Consider the following 12,614-nt stretch of genomic DNA (forward strand, 5'->3'; position numbering starts at 1 on the left):
TTTGGAATGTTAACATCAAAAGATAACATCAATTAGGGAGTAACTGGTCACAAACTGACCCAGCAAAATCCATAGACCTCAACAGAGAAAAAAAGACTATAAGAACAGGGTGCTTGGCCATGGGACTTTGGGTTCCTCTTGCCATAACTCCAGGAGCATCGGATTGTGACCGACAGAGCCCAGCTCCCCTCTGTGACCAAACTGGCTGGCCACTAGATTGAATCAGACTCTGGACTGGTAACTATAAACATCAACTTGCAGGACTGTGTGCATGGTGTGTGTGTGTGTGTGTGTGTGTGTGTGTGTGTGACTGAAAAGCATATGCTAACTGCTGTATTCTCAATAAATGCGGTGTATTGCCTTTTTCCCTGAAAAAGATCCCGTGTGCTTCTTATAAGCATACCACTAACAACAGATTTGAATGCTTTCTTTTACCATTTTCCTTGGCAAAAGCAGTCCTTATGGAGCAAAACTGGAAGTTGTAGCCTTGCTTCTGCTTACACTCGGATTGAAGCCAAGCCAGTTCCTTCCCAACAGAGAAGATATGTTCTTTTCCCTCTTTATATTCTTGGGACTTCCATTTTGCTGTATGCATGATTTTGGATTGACTCATAGCCATGGTATCATCTATTATGAATCTGAGAAGCTTTTGTGGGTCATGCATAGAACAGCTGTTCCTTTATCTTCATTGTAGACATTTTGGGCCATAATGAGAATTGGCATAAATGGGTGCCTGATTTGAATGACAACTTATGTCAGGTTTGAAGATGTCCCTTTTGTGTCAGATTTTCAGATCTCAGTCCAGCCTACAATGTGTATACAAATTGGTGTGTGTGAAACAAGTACAGTACTGCATTTGTGCCTGGCAGTGGATGTGGGTGCCATTTTAGTTGTGAATGTTAGAGACTACTTTATAAACAAATGAAAATAAAAATGTCCTTTTTGTGTCATCCTGCAATTGTCTCAATGATCTGGACTCTTTGGAATCTTCCATTATTATGGCCAGGGCTCTCCTTTATAAATCTCCCTCACAAACTCTTGCTGCCCCCCCTTCCACCTGAATTATTATTTAAAATCTGTTTTGATTCAACGTGGTCTTAATCTCTCCTTTATATTAACAGAAATAGGAACAGAAACTGGGAGTATATGTGGAGTATTCGAACTTGTTCATTAGCCCATCCTTCCTTAAAACAATTCCATGCAATAGAATGTAATGTATCGGTTTTGTTTTATTCCATATAGGTTCTTCAGTAGCTATCTATACTTCTGACTGTTCTCTCACTATTCCCTCTGACGGATGGAATGTTAGACCTGCTTAAGTGTGTTTGTGTGGAGTGGGGACGGGGGTCATGTCACCTTCTAGTGGCTGCAAGTTGCAAAGGATATAAATCCTCATTCCACAAATAGCATGTCTCACATGCTATAGCTAGTTTACATCCAGAATTGCGTTTTTTTATGCTAAACATGGTTCACAAGACACTTGGCCCGTTGAAAATTTTCTGGTCCTTATTCTTCTGTGCAGCCAATGGGGTCTTTCAAGTTATTTGATATGGAAAGGCAAGCAAGCAAACAAACCTTTTCTTGATGCTAAAATATGCATTACACTGAGAGTGGAAAGATTCCACACACACCTAATTTCCCCCAATGGATTACAGTTTCTCCTCTAGAGAATATTTACAAAAGCCTGAATCAACAATCTCTACAAGATATATATATTTAATTGAGCCTAGTTTATAAGAGAGCCTAGTTATTGTTTTGTTGATGCTGATCTAGCTGACTCTTTGTGAATTGAACCTTATTTCTATTATTTGGATTTTTAGTTTTTGTAAAATGCATACATTAGCCTCTATTTTGGTTCTATTGCCTAAGCCCCAATGTAACCCCATGATTGATTTTGGTCTGCTTTTGTAGCACATAATTTCTAATGTTGCCCCATTTGTATGATTTTTTCTCTTAAATTTTTCACAAAAGGCAACTTAAAAAAAAAGCAGCTAAATTTATTTATTACAATAGCACCAGAGACCCCCCACTAGAGATGGAAGATTGCTTGTGCTGGGCACTACACAGACACATGGTAAATGACAATCCCTGCCCTAAGGATTTTACAAAGGGTAGGAGAAAAGAAGTGTTATCCTTGTTTTTCAAATGGGGAACTGAAGCAATGAAATATTAAGCAATCAGCTTAAGGCCATGCAGAAAGCTTGTGGTATCACTGAGAACTGAACTCAGATCTGCTGAGGTGACACCTAGTGCCTTAACCACAAGCCTATCCTCTCTCTTTAATACTACCTTTGTAATGACTTCAGTTCTCCAGATGTGGTTGTCTTCAAACTATAACTGTAACTACCTAAGTAATTTAAGAAAAGAGAGAGTTATAAAAGTAACAGTAGTTGGTGATAATATAAAGTTAGGGGTATATCTTCCCTATCATGATACAGCCAGGTTGTAATACCAAAGTGGAGTCCTGATGACATGATAAAATTAGGAGAGTTCAGTATTGCCAATCTCAAATTTTCAAAATCACAAAAGACTTAAAATGAGTTATAATTTTGGGATTCTTTTTATTTGCCTTCTGATTTTTGAATCTTCGGGATACACTCAGGTCACACTTTCAAGCTCTTCTCTGCATCCCTGGGAGCTAGAAACTCACTTTTTTTTTTCCTTAGTGAAAAATGAGATTCTTATGTAATCACTTGTCTGCAGGAGCTAAGGCTTTAAGTAAAACACCAAGTAGTGTGAGACTCACAATAAAACCACGAGAGCTGGCAAAACTGTTGGAATTTTCTATGACATACATGTACATTTTGAGGGAATTGTATTCAGTAATGTACATGACTTAAAACAAATCTCCTCTCTCCTGCTTGTCTCTTTTCCCTTTCTCTGTGTGTGTCTCTTTGCCCACTCCAACCTCTCCCCTTTGTGTCTGATTCTTCTGTCACACTCCCTTTGCACTGGAGAGTTTGAATTTTTTAATTATTTGAGTTCCCAAAGGCACATAAGCCTCTTTTACTCTTCTGGTGTCTTTTTTTGTTTGTTTGTTTGTTTATTATAACATCAAACACAGACATAATGATGAAGTTTTTATTAGCCATTTCCCCCTCAGGCTTCTCTGTCTAGAACACAGTAAAATATGCAAGTCTGAAGTACGTGACCATCAAGGGGTTTTGGTAATGTCATAAGCCATTAAATGAAGCTTGGAGGGTTGTGGGGTTGTTTTTTTTTTTTTTTTTTTAAATCAATGAGTCTCTGAAATGAGATTATAGCCCTATAATTCAAAATGTGCTTCTTTATTTAACAGGTTTCAGAGTAGCAGCCGTGTTAGTCTGTATTCGCAAAAAGAAAAGGAGTACTTGTGGCACCTTAGAGACTAACAAATTTATTAGAGCATAAGCTTTCGTGAGCTACAGCTCACTTCATCGGATGCATTTGGTGGAAAAAACAGAGGAGAGATTTATATACACATGTATATATATGTATATAAATCTCTCCTCTGTTTTTTCCACCAAATGCATCCGATGAAGTGAGCTGTAGCTCACGAAAGCTTATGCTCTAATAAATTTGTTAGTCTCTAAGGTGCCACAAGTACTCCTTTTCTTTATTTAACATAATACATGGACTTGATTTTCTGATTGCCTCTGCTTCCACTGTTGCTTTCCTTCCCTGGTTTGAACTGCAGCTCAGTTTACTTGGTTTATTCTCAGAATTTTAATTTGTGGTCGTGCTCTAATCCCTGTGAATTACAAGGGGCCAGGTGCCATCGTACTCCTGGATTATGAGATGTCTTTTATCATGATGTTATTTGCCAGAGAGCAATTTCTATCCAAGAAGACTTAATTTAAATAAAAAAAACCAAATACTGTGCTGATTTCCAACAAAATCCTGCGAAGTGCTGAGTACCTCCTGTGAGGTTCTGTGCCCCTGTATAATTGAAGTATGACCATATCATTAATATTGCCACTGTTATACAATTGCAACAAATCTTATACAAAGCATGTCATGTAAGATGGCAATGAAAAAGTTATGATTTGCTCAGTCTGATTATCCTGTTTATATACATGTATAATTTTTGTTTCTGAAGTTATGAATATTGGCTATACATTGGTATATGTATACACTGGTACATGTACTATATTCCTGGGCAACACACACCAGATAAGATTTACATCCAGGCTAGACAGCTTAGTGTTGATGGCCCATTAAAGACACTGAGCTCTCACAATGGACCATAGAAGAAACTCATTCCACCCAGATAGCTCTTTCTGTGGATGCTTCAGACACCAAGGGGCCAATGGCTACCCCTGTGAGTCATCAAGCCATGTAAGGACATGTGATATGCTTATGTGACCCTGAACTCTATCCTGTGCCAGTAACTTTCCACAAACTGGAGACATGATACATTACAGAAAGCACAGAAACAGAATAGAAAATTGGAAACAATTTTATATATATGTATATGTATAGAATCTTCAAAACAGAGAAGTTCCATTCTCTGTTATAAATATTGATGGACAACAGCAGGCTTCAGGTAGCTACCCTGTGCCTGAAGAGTGGGGACAGAAATGGAAAATGATGGCCCAAGCAGAATTAAAAGATGGAACATGGAATGATTGGAATGAGTGTTGTAATGGGGACATATGGAATGACCCAGACCAGCCACCTAATAACCCATGGGCAGGAGCCACTGTATTGCAACCGCTACCATATGATAAAAGCCAGGTTCCAGTAAAACCTAAATGAAAACCTAGACTGGTGCCAGTCAAAATGGGAGAAGTAAGTGCACAGGAGAGAGAAGTAGATGCTGTATTTGTAAATCAGAGGAAGGATCGAACAGTTGGGTTAACAGACCACCTTAAGAGACAGGAGCTGTGACTTGATCGCAGGGGAGTGGATATAAAAAGAATTTCAAAGTGAAAAACAGAGAGTAAGTGGTTTAACGGTTCGAATTGATGCATTAACACATGGAGTTGCCCAGAAACAGATAACTGCAGTAGAGAAGGGCACCCTGCAATCAATTTGGCATGCAGACAAAAGCAACAAACACTGGGGAAACAAATTAGATTTTGCAAAAGCAGGTAACAATACCCATTCTCCTCTGAGAACCAGAATAAAAACCAAAAATACAGGTTCCCAATCACTTTATCCCATGGAGCCCACTTCTCGCTCAGAGGTAATAATATAACCTTTCTCAAATATTTTTACATACTGGTCAAGTTTTCTTTTATATCCTCTATGTTTGCTAAACTTGCTGCTGCTATACTATATATGCTGTACTATAAAATGACTTCGCAGGTTAACTAATCTTTTGGTTCAGGTCTCCCTCCCTTCCTAGGTTACTCTTCCCCCATACCCCCGCCTTTCCTCACTTCTGCTCTTTCTCTTTTAAAAGTTGAAAGTTATAGTTATTACCGAAACCGCCATTGCTCAAAAAGACGAAGCGACTGAAAACAAAACAACAAACAAAGAGAAAACAAGGTAAACACTTTTGTGACACCCTGCACCCCATGTTCACCACTTTTATATGGTTATATTTTTATAAAGCAGGAGTGGCCAAACTTACTGACCCTCTGAGCCACATACAAAAATCTTCAAAAGTTCAAGCGCTGCATGTCATGCATAACATGCCCTGTGGGGCAGCATCTGCCTGGGAGCTTCTTCCCCGATCCTCCCCCCACCTGTGCTGGATTAAAGCCCTTAGACACCTCCCCTCTTGCAGGGCAGAAGCCCCTAGTCTTACCACCCCACTGCAGGGCAGAAGCCCCGAGCTCCCCCTGCCCAGTCTTGTAGGTGGAGAATGGGGGACGGGGAGTACATGGTGGGGGGCTCCAGGAGCTGCACTTTAATTGTAAAAGAGCCACATGTGGCTCATGAGCCACAGTTTGGTCATGCCTGGTATAAAGTATTCTTTGTGAGGTATCATTTGAAAACTCATAATCTAATGAATATTATTTTGTTGAAATTTGTACAGCTTGTGAAATTATGAGATTTTGATGTATGATTGTTACTGAAATATGCTGTCGTTCTAGTTTTTAAGAGACAAAGACACACTGGCAACCCTAGACAGGTGTCAAAAAATCAAGTGGGCTATCACTTAAACAGCCACTCTTCAGCAACAGGGAAGTGTAATCAAGAAATTTACATTTCCTTCCAGATATGGTACGAATCTCATGTACACTAGGCACTGTTTATCTACACGCCAGCTGGGGGTGGGTGTGTGAGGAGGGTAAATCTCAAAGACAGGAGGTGGGCATAAAAATAAAGGACAGTGACCTCCACAGGCCCCTATCCTCTCCACTTTATATGTTCCTCCTCATAACATCAATGAATACCTGAAGAACAATGAACTAAGAGGAGTGTTCCCAGGATGATAGGAAATCCAGGCTGTGAACTGAACTGTGAACTGTCTGCAGCATCCGGTGTGTTAAGAAAAGTGTTTGTTTCGAATCCTGTTTAGCTTGATAATGTTTAGGATTTAACTTGTGGTTTTATCTTTTATTTCTTTTGTAACCAATTCTGATTTTTATGCCTTACCACTTTAAATCACTTAAAATCTATCTTTCTCTAGTTAATAAACCAGTTTTATTGTTTTATCTAAACCAGTGTGTTTGATTGAAGTATTTGGGAAATCTCCACTTGAGAAAACAAGACTGGTGTACAATCATTCCCATTGTTGGAATGATGGAGTATTTATGAGCTTGTACGGTCTAGTGGGCTACTGAATGGTACAAGATGCACATTTCTGTGGGGCAAGGCTGGGACTGAGGGATATGCGGGTGTCATCCTGTATGTAATTCATGAATGGGTGGGCACAACATTCATGTACTCAGCTGGGAGTGACTTTGCATGCTGGTGGCTGTGAGTGAGCAGAGCCTAGAGGAGTTTGCTGCTCACTAGCAAAACAATGTAAAAGGCATTTCAGGCTGGAGAAGTAAGGGGACACATCAGTTTAGGATACACCCTGAGGAACGTCACAACTTTATTTTAAATAAGCCCAGTAAATTAATTATTGTAACCGTCAGGAATGCAATAGCTGGAAATACTCCTATCTTTCTTGAAGATGTGATTGCTAAGCAACAGAAATGCAGACTCTGCTTCTAGTCCTAACTACTGACTAATATATAAAACATGAGTTTTCCTTATTTCCATATAGCAGAATTTTTAAAAATAAAGCAATAAAATGAAATGGAAAATGCCTTAAGTTACTAAATTAATACAACAAAGTGGGCAAACAATATGAATTTTTATTAATTATTAAAAGTTTTAAATAAAAAGGTAACAACTTGCTTATTTAGACATTTAATTATTTTATTTACCTGTTAGTTATTAAAGAAATGCATTTTAGAAAACAGAGTTCCTAAAGCCTTTACTGGTATAGTTATAAATATAATTTTGGAACCAAATGTTTTCAGTTGTAAGTTTGTCCTGTATGTCATATAGATTCATAGATACTAAGGTCAGAAGGGACCATTCTGATCATCTAGTCTGACTTCCTGCACAACGTAGGCAACAGACTCTCACCCACCCACTCCTGCGAAAAACCTCACCTATGTCGGAGCTATTGAAGTCCTCAAATCGTGGTTTAAAGACTTCAAGGAGCAGAGAATCCTTCAGCAAGTGACCCATGCCCCATACTACAGAGGCAGGCGAAAAACCTCCAGGGCCTCTTCCAATCTGCCCTGGAGGAAAATTCCTTCCTGACTCCAAATATGGCAATCAGCTAAACCCTGAGCATATGGATAAGATTCACCAGCCAGCTACTACAGAAAATTCTTTCCTGGGTAACTCAGATCCCATCCATCTAATATCCTATCACAGGGGATTAGGCCTATTTATCATGAATATTTAAAGATCAATTAATTACCAAATCACGTTATCCCATCATACTATCTCCTCCATAAACTTATCGAGTTTAATCTTAAAGCCAGATAGATCTTTTGCCCCCACTGTTTCCCTTGGAAGGCTATTCCAAAACTTCACTCCTCTGATGGTTAGAAACGTTCGTCTAATTTCAAGTCTAAACTTCCTGGTGGCCAGTTTATATCCATTTGTTCTTGTGTCCACATTGGTACTGAGCTTAAATAATTCCTCTCCCTCTCCGGTATTTATCCCTCTGATATATTTATAGAGAGCAATCATATCTCCCCTCAACCTTCTTTTAGTTAGGCTAAACAAGCCAAGCTCCTTGAATCTCCTTTCATAAGACAAGTTTTCCATTCCTCAGATCATCCTAGTAGCCCTTCTCTGTACCTGTTCCAGTTTGAATTCATCCTTCTTAAACATGGGAGACCAGAACTGCATACAGTATTCCAGGTGAAGTCTCACCAGTGCTTTGTATAACTGTACCAAAACCTCCTTATCCCTACTGGAAATACCTCTCCTGATGCATCCCAAGACCGCATTAGCTTTTTTCACAGCCATATCACATTGGCAACATATGTTGTCCTGTGTTGTATCTAGTGTGTCACGTGACTACTTTTTTGTTTTAATTTTTGGCAACAAAAGTCAATTTTATACTTTTAAAAAATATAAGTGGTACCACACTATTTTAATATTATGGTTGGGATATAACCTTATAATACCAATTAATTTTTTTTCAAGGTTCAAAAACAGTGCGGTTATAAATATATGTACATATATTTTTGCCTCAACAAATACTGCAATTGCAAACAAAAATAATTACTTTTTTTTAATATACAGGGTCCAGTATATTCAAAAAAGTGTCTGTTGGTGAATAAGCCATAGTCTCAGGTCTGTAGTTGCTTTTTTTAATATTATTCCATTGGGTCAGAGATAGTTGTGTATCCAAATCCCTTTTCCAAACAATTCTCAAATTATCAATCTTTGGCAGTTTTTTTTGGCCAGAAAACCATAAAAGGATACCTCTGGCCAAGTAAATCTAGGAAGTTACCTCCAAAATAATGAAAGTTCTAGAGGTTCTGGAGCTCCCAGTAGATCCAGTCCAAATATATTCATCAGTAAATGCTTTAACTGAAGATATTTCCATGCTCTGAAGCAGGGGGAATCTATTATTATTATTTTTTTTTTACTATCAGTAAATATAAGGAGAATTTGCCACTGATAAACATCAGCTCAATACAATGCCATGTTTTTAATTGATTATAATTTATCTATATTAAAAATGTGGCCATGCCAGGTATGTAGAATTTTGAATGATCTAAATCCAGAAGCTTTCCTGCTAAGCATTAACAGAAATATCTGATTTTGCATACTTCATGTTTGGACAAAACTCCCATCAAAACACAAGTATGTGAGTCACCAGTTTTCATTCTCCACTACAGTAAACTGACCAGATTTCAGTTTGACTGGGTCATAGAAGACTCAAGGAGGAACTGGGAGAAGGGGTAGCAGTATGAACCAGTGTTAAAGAGATGGAACTCCAGACTCTGCTAGTGTAATAATTGCACTACAAGACCTATATGTTAGGATTAGAAGTAGAAAAAAAAACTTTTACATTAATGTTGAGGTTTCCCCTTCTCTTTTATTAAAAAAAAAAGTAATTATTTTTGTTTGCAATTGCAGTATTTGTATTGCTGTCCTTCTTCAGGAGCTCTGTCAGTGGTGCTGTTATCGAGGCAAAGTTGGGGGCAAAGAGGCGATAGTACCTGGCAAGCCCCAGAAATTGTTGCACCTGTCTTTTTGTGGTGAGGGATGAGTAGGCCTGCAGTGCCTGGACCTTTCCTATCAGGTGTCATATTTGGCTTTGCCTGAAGGTATACCCCAAGTAGGTGGTTTTCTGCCACCCAATTTTGCACTTCTTAGGGTTGGCAGTTGCGTAAGGCTCTGAGCACGGCAGCCACTTGGTTGAGATGCTCCTCGCAGTGCCTGCTGTAAATCACTACGTCATTGAGGTAAGCAGTGGCGTAGGCATCATGGGGTTGTAAGACCCAGTCCATCAGCTGCTGAAAGGTGGACAGGGCCCTGTGGAGACCAAACAGCATCCGGGTGAATTGGTACAACCCAGTCGGGGTGGCAAACGCGGTTTTCTCCCTGGAGCTCAGGTCCACGGGAATTTGCCACTACCCTTTTGTGAGATCCAGGGTACTGATGTATGGGGCCTCCTCAAGGTGCTCTAGCCACTCATCAATCCGTGGCATCGGGTATGCATCCAATTTAGAGATGGTGTTGATTCTCCAAAGATCGATACAGAACCTAAGGGTCCCATCTGGCTTTGGGACCAGAACGATGGGGCTGTGCCAGTCAATTTGGAATCGCTCAATTACGCCTTGTTCCAGCATGGTCTAGACTTCCTGCTCAACTATTTCGCATGTGTGGCATGGCAATGGCCTTGTGTTTCTTGCGCGACTTCTCCTGGTTTTATCAATATGCTCAGCCTTCAACATACTCCAGGCTTGCCTCCATAGCTCCTCAATCAGGGTGTCCCCCAGCTGTGGTCCTTCCGAGTTGGTTGGGTCTGGGAGCTCGGGTCTGAGATCTGGCTCCATGGGGTATGGAGCAATTAACAGCCCCTCGCGCTCCTGCCATACCTTTAACAAATTGACATGGTAGACCTGTTGGGTTTTTTTCCAGTCGAGTTGGGACACTTCATAGGTGACCGACCCAACCTGGCAAATTATTTCATAAGGCCCTTGCCAGCATGATAGGAGCTTCGATCCTTCAGAGTGTAGTAGGAGCAACACCCTTTCACTGGGATCAAAGGTCCTTCCGCGGGCACCCTTGTTATATATCTGCTCTTAGGCTTTCTGAGCACTTTGCAGGTTCTCTCTAGCCAAGTCCCTTCCATGGTTAACTGCTCTTGAAGCTGCAGGATGTACTGGAGGAGGACCTGTGATGAAGATGGTGTCTGTTCCCAATTTTCTCGCATAAGGTCTAGCAGCTCCCTCACCTGCTGACCATATATCAAATCAGAGAGAGAGAATTTGGTTGATAATTCATGGATCTCCCGGATGGCCAGTAATAGGGATGGGATAAGTTGGTCCCACTGGTGAAGGTCTTTCGGAGGGAATTTTTGCAACATTTCCTTCGGTATCTGGTTAAAATGCTCCACAAGGCCGTCTGTCTAGGGTTGATACACGGAGGTCTGCAGTTTTTTATTTCCCTGGAGGTTACAGATTTGGCAAAGGAGCTTCGATGTAAAGTTAGTCCCTAGGTCTGTCAGGACCTCCCGGGCAAATATTTTCAAGAGGTCCGCAGAGATCATTCGGGTTGTGATGTTTTGGAGGGGGACCACTTCTGGAAAGCGTGTGGCATAATCTAGGATCATCAGGATGTATTGGAATCCCATGACACTCTTTGGGAGGGGTCCCACGAGGTCCATGGCGATCCTGTCAAATAGAGAACCAACCACTGGCAACGGAATGAGGGGCACCCTCGGTACTCCCCTCAGGGCTGCTCATTGGCACTCAGCACAGAAGTCACAAAAGTCTTTCACTTACCTGTGCACTCCGGGCCAGAAGAATCGGGCCAGAACTCGGGCTAGGGATTTCTCATTTGCTGGGACATCATGGGCAAGTCGTAAGATCACATGTCAGTGGCACCCGGATACCACAAGCTGGGTTTGGGTTTTTTGTGTCCATGGGTCACGGGTGATCCGGTAAAGATGGTCACCAGTCAATCTGAAATGGGGGTACACCGTTGCCCGGTGGGGTTCCATCATGGTCCCATTAACACGAGCCAGCTGTTTGTAAACCTGACTAAGTGACGGATCCTCCCATTGGTTCTGGCTGAAGTCGGTCCCCAAATTTGGTGTTTCTTCCTGAGCAGGTTGCCTGGGGTCAACCGCTTCCTGCATGGTCAGGGTCACTAGCCCTTCAGTCCTCCCGATTAGGATCCTCGGAGATTCCGCTGCCTTCCTCGATGGGGAACCCGTCGAGGGCTACTTCAGGCAGTGGGGCCTCTGCAGTTGTCGCACACAAGATCTCTGTGAACCCCTTCCAGTCACGGCCCAAGATGTCAGGGTACGCCAGCCTTGGTGCCAGCCCAACCATCATGGTCTGGTGTCTCCCCACTCATGGTCAAGGTGACCTGGGCCTTGGAGTAGCTTCACATCCCTGTGGATACACAGCAGCAGGTCTGGAGACGGGGCGAGATTGTGGTAGACAAAAGTCTGCCCGCACCCCGAATCAATGAAAGTGGAGACTTGGACTCCATTCACGTCAAGGGGGATTGTCAGCTTACCCAAAGGCTGCTTACGGGCCCAAGCTTCCCCAGAACAGACCTGGCCAAAACTGCAATCCATCATGGGACACTCACGTCGAAGGTGCCCGAATCGGCCACAGGTGAAACAAGGGATGATTTCGGGACATTGGGGCTGGTCTGTACAGTTGGGTGAGGGTACTGGCAAGCCTGCAACCTGGGTCTTCCCTACAACAGCTACATCCTCAGGTAGTCTCTGCACTGTAGGGGGTGGCCGTTGGGACCTCCCGTCTTGGGCCAGGTCAGGGTTCGCTCCTTTGGCTCCGGGTCTTCTCTTTCCAGGGTTGGACTGTCAGCAGGGTCACGGGCCGAGCCCCAGGCCCTACAGCAGTCTCTGCTGCCAAAAAGCCCTCCATAAAGGGCCAAGGCTGCGCTCAGGGTCGCTGGCTGGTGGTGAAGGACCCAGGTTCTTCCTCGTGCTAGAAGGATATGTATGAACTGTT

This window comes from Dermochelys coriacea, chromosome 2, assembly GCF_009764565.3.
Source record: "Dermochelys coriacea isolate rDerCor1 chromosome 2, rDerCor1.pri.v4, whole genome shotgun sequence".
NCBI lineage: Eukaryota > Metazoa > Chordata > Testudines > Dermochelyidae > Dermochelys > Dermochelys coriacea.